Source organism: Perca flavescens, chromosome 6 (assembly GCF_004354835.1).
Source record: "Perca flavescens isolate YP-PL-M2 chromosome 6, PFLA_1.0, whole genome shotgun sequence".
Taxonomy (NCBI): domain Eukaryota; kingdom Metazoa; phylum Chordata; class Actinopteri; order Perciformes; family Percidae; genus Perca; species Perca flavescens.
In genome coordinates, this window is record NC_041336.1 from 24219792 (window position 1) to 24226385 (window position 6594).

A 6594-nucleotide genomic window follows, 5' to 3' on the forward strand; every position below is an offset into this window, starting at 1 on the left:
GAAATGCTAATAAATATGACAAATTGTAGAGGAACATTGTACTGGAGCAAGAAATGACACATAGTTCCAGGAATGGGAATAAAACACGATGACAAGTATGACTTTAGTGCCAAATATGAATGTCTTGCTTTAGTAGGGATGTGATCCTTTAGAGAGAAGGAAAGCCAATAACCTATGTGCATGATATTTTCCTGACTACTGGTAAAATAATACAGCAATGAGGTAAAACTCCAAAGCAACTATTTCCATATGCCTAATGAAAATTATACAGTGTGAAGAAGTGTTTTTTGTGTTTGACAACCAGTCTGTACATGCCCAATGTGTCAAAGTAAAAAAAATAAAATAAAGAAGAGCTTTAATCAGTGTGAAGAAAGAAACATTTTCCAGGATAAATGTTTTGAGTTCTGGTTTAACAGCATGTACATATAATGATTGACAGCTATTTATTTGGACCAGCCAACATCATTTAGGAAGACAGAGTTATGCTTATTTGAACATCCGCTGGTGGAACTTGGAAAGGTTGTCTCAGTGAGGCTGGACAACACTGTGCTGAGAAGAACTGTTTAAGAAACTTGAGCCACAAGAATACAATCAAAATACTGTCTTTGTTACTTCAGTTTATTTAGTCTTAGGACTGTGCTGCAAATATGTTAGCGCATTTTCCACAAAGTGTAGACTCCAGATCATTTTTACAATATCTCGCAAAGACATTTACTGAATGTTTTATAATTACAACAACTGGCTATTTTTCTTACCCTTTATTTATTCAGAAGTTTCACTGAGAGCCAACTATTCTCTATTATCCTGTCTGATTAAACCAGCAACGTCTCTCACCTTTAGGCCACGGCCATATTGTACAGTGGACTTGTTTAGTGAAAATCACTTTGATTGGAGCCTCTGATATTGAACACATAATGAATCTTCCTGTGGACATTTGTGTGCACTCAAGAAACTCTAATGGCTTAATTGAATGTATTGTGCATGTAACATTCTACATAATAATTTTTTTATATAATATAAAATATATAAAAAAAATAAAAAATAAAATATATATTTAATATAGTCTTTATCCACAACGTTCCACTTCCGGGATTGCTCTGTAGCCGCCGGAAATTCCGGCAGATGTCACTCTGTTCGGACGGATGTCCATTACGTTCTGGTTTTTTTCAGAGGACTATGGTTAACCTTTTCTCAGATCTCTGCAGGGTAAATCCAGACAGCTAGCTAGACTATCTGTCCAATCTGAGTTTTCTGTTGCACAACTAAAACAACTTTGGAACGTAAACCAACGTTCCACCAGAGCAAGTTCCTTCCCAAGGCTATTTTGCATTGACACCGGGGCTCTGTCCGGTGCCCATGACGATTGTGATTGGTTTAAAGAAATGCCAATAAACCAGAGCATGTTTTTCTCCCATCCCGGAATGCTATGTGGACTAGCCAGACCCTCTTAAGCAGCGCTGTGGAGGAGGGTCTCACAAAGCGAGACTACTCATAAATTAATGTGAATATTGCTAAAAAAAAATCTGTATGGAAAACATATAGTTGTTCTTCAGATCTAAAGGGGATTCTTTTTCTTTTTTTTTTTTTTTTTTTTTACAATATAAGCTTAAACTGTTTCAGTAAATAAAGAAAGTACAGGTTCTTGTAATTTGAAGAAAAAAAATTAATTCAAGGTTCACTTACTACCTTTACAATATCTCCCAAATATATAGGACTACTGTATAATACAAACACCTTTTATAAATAATGCTTATGTTACCTGATGACAACTGTGCAAATTCCACCTGCTGATGACCATTAGATGTGGTGGAAAGCTCCTGAAAAAGCTAATAAGTTACTTATTTTCCTCCTAGGTCAAGAATTTCAGTCATTTTTCACTTTTTCCAGTGAAATCAATTTCTCAGATATCAGTCTTCACAACTAAATTATGTGAACTCTGGGTAAAAACAATTCAATCAAAAGAACATTTTCCATTTTCGAGGAAAAAACACACACACACACACACACACACACACACACACACACACACACACACACACACACACACACACACACATTCTGAAGTCCAATAGATGTGTATCAATGGGCCAATCCAGTAACATTTACCAGTGACATTTCGGTTTTGAAACTTGTTCAAATGTTGGTCTTCTTTTTCTCCAGTCGTCTGTTTAATATGTTAAATTAAGTGTTCCAAAAAACATTAAAGGAGTAACTCTACAGTCGTACAATACAAGGTTTCAACCAAAGAGAAAACTACCACATTGAGGTCAAAATGCATAATGGGTACGGGACAACACACGTGGTAAACCCAAAAAGGGCACTCCCACACTGTGCTCTTACTGTAACATACAGTATGATGCTGATATAAGACCTCCGATGTCAAAGGCCTAAAACAAATCTGCTTTTCCATTTATCCTTTTCCCATGTAGAGGAATGACAAAATGTCACAGCCCGCTGACGTAGAAACACAGTCTCAACGTAATCAGAGAAAATACACACTCACCCACCTACAAGTCTACGAGGCGTGTGAGGCAAGTCTTAGTGGTGAGGTCACAGCTCACCACAGAATGACTTAACACACACACACACACACACACACACACACACACACAGACACAAATAAAAAAACATGTCTTTTAGCGCCGAGGTCAGGATACACCGCAACAATGGTGGAGCTGAAGCTGGATGTCTACCCTCTCAAACACACCCACGTTAACATCACGACGAGCTCTCCTGACGTGTTAGTTAGCGGTTACTGTAAGTCTGTAGCCTGTAAGCAGGAAAAACGTTGGTGTTACGAGGTGAACCATATACTACTACTACTACACACACACACACACACACACACACACACACATCTAAATAAAAATAAAGCTATACTTCCTGATTGACTCACCATATGTCCATAAATCTGTGGTTGGTTTTGGCCTGTCAACAATAATACAATATTTTGATTTATTTTTAATATCCAGTCAAAACGTAAGTGTAAGTGTTGTCTCCCCAGCCATAGCATGTGTGTTCAGTACAGTATATGTTTGTATTTATGTTCCTGAGGCATGAACAATGCACATTAGAATTACCCCTATGGGAACAATAACGGGTATCTGAAACTGGTCACATGGCTCTAAAGGTGAGTGTAAATATGTAATACATAATTATTTAATTTCAACTGCAAAGATGTTGAGATAAGTTCTTTGTGGTGCTTCTGCCATCATGTTTGCATAGCAGATAGCAGATCTCTCACTACCATAGCCAATCACTGTTCAGATCCATGGTAACTTCTGTGTTTATTAGTGTATAGTATTATCTGGTTGCATGGTAGCCACGATTGTGTGTGTGTGTGTGACCATTGGAGTCACACTCATTTCCATAACAGATCTCATAAACGAATGAATGGAAAAAGGGAACTGATAACTATTGTTGTGTTAATAGCAACCTGAGACAGTGAAAGGTAATACACAGTGAGCATCAAAGGCTTTTATCCATGCATGCAAATGAAGCATATTTTTTAGGCAAATGAGATAGAAGAAGATTAGAAGAAGAAGAAGAAGAAGAAGAAGAAGAAGAAGAAGAAGAAGAAGAAGAAGAAGAGGTAGAACAAGAAGAACAAGAAGAAGATCCAAATATCCTTACAAAGATCCTGGAATTTACAGTAGAAATTATATCAGTTACAAAAAATTGTACAGAGCACCTCATTAGGGCGATTTTATTATGGTAACTCAAAAGTAAACGTTTTTCAACCAGCATGTATCTCCAAGATTTGATGTTGCAAAGACCATGATTTTCTGTAGGCTCTTCATTGAACTGTACATAGCTGACATGCCTGTGGTAGTAATATTTACAGGCCAGTAAATGGTTACTGTTACTGCTACTGAACATGTTCAAGATTTCTTCTTCCATTTCACATTCCTGTACTGTTTAAAGGGGCGCTATGTAGTTTTGGCCATTTCTTCGCTGTTTGTTTTTCGCTCGCAGGTTTCTCTATAGAGCCCACCTACAGCTTTGGAATAGATATTTGGCAACACTGTGTAAAAACTCACTCGGTCAGTCTGCCGTTTCCTCTTTCTCTGTTCCTCCGACAATGCTTTCCTAGCTTTCTGCTTCTTTTTTGCCGGCTCAGCCATGACGATAGTGTGAAAAACTCCATCGCTATCTTGTTAGCCGGTTCCTGAATGGGTGTATGTGTGCAGTGCCGTGAAGCAATTCGTTACATCGCGAGACCTGATATCACGCGATGCTTCCTGACGCTGAGGCTGGCGGCTCGACAGCCGAAAATTGCAAGGGTGTTTTTCCGCTCAGAGGCGCTAGGGGGGAGCGACCACCATTCAACTCGAAAAAAAAGTCATATAACCATTCCAATGACTCCGAAGCTGTTGAGTTAAGGTAAATTAAGCTAAAAAAAAACTGCATAGTTCCCCTTTAATATGCTTGAGGAAGCGTATTTGTAGCTAATTGAAACTTCAATTCACAGTTCATTTTTTCTTACAGTAATCAGGGACAATGCTTCTTTTTCTATTGTTTGATTAAAGATATTGTTTGTCTGTCCACCCTGGAAGCGTAATCCTCTCTCTGATGTTGTGGTGGTAAACATTTCTTTTGTGTGGAGTTTTTCCATATCCATATAAAGAGATTAAGGATAGAGGGTGTCGTATATTACACATACTGTATTTCAGAGCACTCCAAGTGAAAACATTTATGGTTTTGGGCAATATCATTAAAATTGACTTGACTAGTATTCAGATGCCCCTAACACAATGATGTTAGCCATTCATCAACTTCCAAAGGCTTGTTAAGACAGAGGTCTGGCTATGCGACACATAGCACTTCTTGATGACTGAATGTGTGATTGGAGCATCCCACAGTATCCGTTACTGTTATGAATGGAGTTAATCGTGATTTGGATTCTAATTTTCTACTTCCCAATGGCTTTACATTTATATTTTAAACATTATCAACACATCAACTAAAGAAATTTATATATTTCTGCCTGCCTGCCTGTCTGTCTGTCTGTCTGTCTTCCCGCCTGCCCATCCGTCCGTCTGTCCTTCGATTTTCTCGACAACCGTTTATCTGATCAACTTCACACTTGGCCGGTGTATTGTTAAGAACCCAAGGAAGTGCAGTGTTGAGTGCGAGCTCTTGAGATCTACAGGACATATTTATTAGTCGTGTGTTATGTACACACTGTGAAGTGTCTTTAGATGGGACCCCTATTAACTGTTACACTGCCAAACTGCATGCTGGGTACAGCTCGCTCTATGTCGCTCGCTACAGTTCATTCAAGAACAGACGAAGAAAGAGAGACCGGAAATGTAAGATAGTCACAAAGTCAAACATTTCAAGCATCAGCAATGTAACTTTGGGAATGAACGCTTTTATTCCAAGAAATGTTTAATAGAAATAGCCAGCTGTTAGGAAATGACGCGTATACCTCGAATTGCTAGGGGACGCAACTATGTCATTGCAGGTGTATTGCTCAGGACCCAAAGAAGCGCAGTGTCGAGTGTAAAGTTGTTTGTAGAGTGGTTGTTGAGAAAGCTGCAAACAGCAATACTGGAGGCCAAGCAATCGGCCGTTTCGAACAGGCACATTTTGAATGGGTGCAGACAAAACTATTTGAGGCACCCTATGTACCCTAGACGCCGATGCAATGTCCCAAGAAAATGATACAAAAAGACTGTAATTATTTCATCTGTAACTCTAGACAAACACATAGTCATGTAATAAAGTAATTCTTCAATTATACTAAGCTAACAAGGGAAAGTTGTGGTTGCCTGTCAGAAGGTGGAAGAAGGTTTTTGATGGCAACAGACGTCATCCGACTACACTTTGTGCGTTTTTTTATTAAGGTCAGTTTAGTTCTGTAGTAAGTCAGAGGGCTTGGTGACCTTAGTGTAAAAAGGTTTTCAGGAAACCCAGGCCACACCACTTTAATCTGTGTTGTTTTACAGACAGAGAAGAAGCATGTTGCCTTCCTAAGGTTCTTGACCTTCTCATATTCTCCTCTCTGCCTTGCTGCGGTCCACCTCAGAGCTTTTGTTTCAGGATATTTTATATCTCTCATTGCCTGGGCCCCTCAGATGGAAATCACAGTGGACAAGTCTTTATTTTACTAACTGATGAAAAAGCCTCAACAGTATACTGCAATTATCAATGTGTGGCAAAGATACGTAGAGAAAATGTGTATCTGATGAAGGCCCATGAGATACGTATTAAGAGAGTGTTAAGAGAGTGAAAGGGAAGCAGCAACAGACAGGAACTGAGAGACAGGCATGTCAAAAAGTTTTTAGCAGACCTTGTGCCCAGTGCTGGACGTTTTGCCAGTCAAAGCAGTGAGTCACAAGTGACCCTGAGAGAAGAAATAACAGAGAGGGATCCCTGGACTTCCACGGCAGCTGATGTGGTCACTTTGTTTTCTCTGGTGAGGTTTCTGAAAAGGATTTAGGGGAAACTCTTCTGGGCTTATGAACTGCATGGTGTTGAGAGTGACGCATGCAACAAGGCTCATTCTCGGGAGATGTGTGCCTGCCTGTCTGATAGAGAAGTGTCATTTTCAGATCATTGTGAGGATCATGAAGGTTTTTATATCAACCG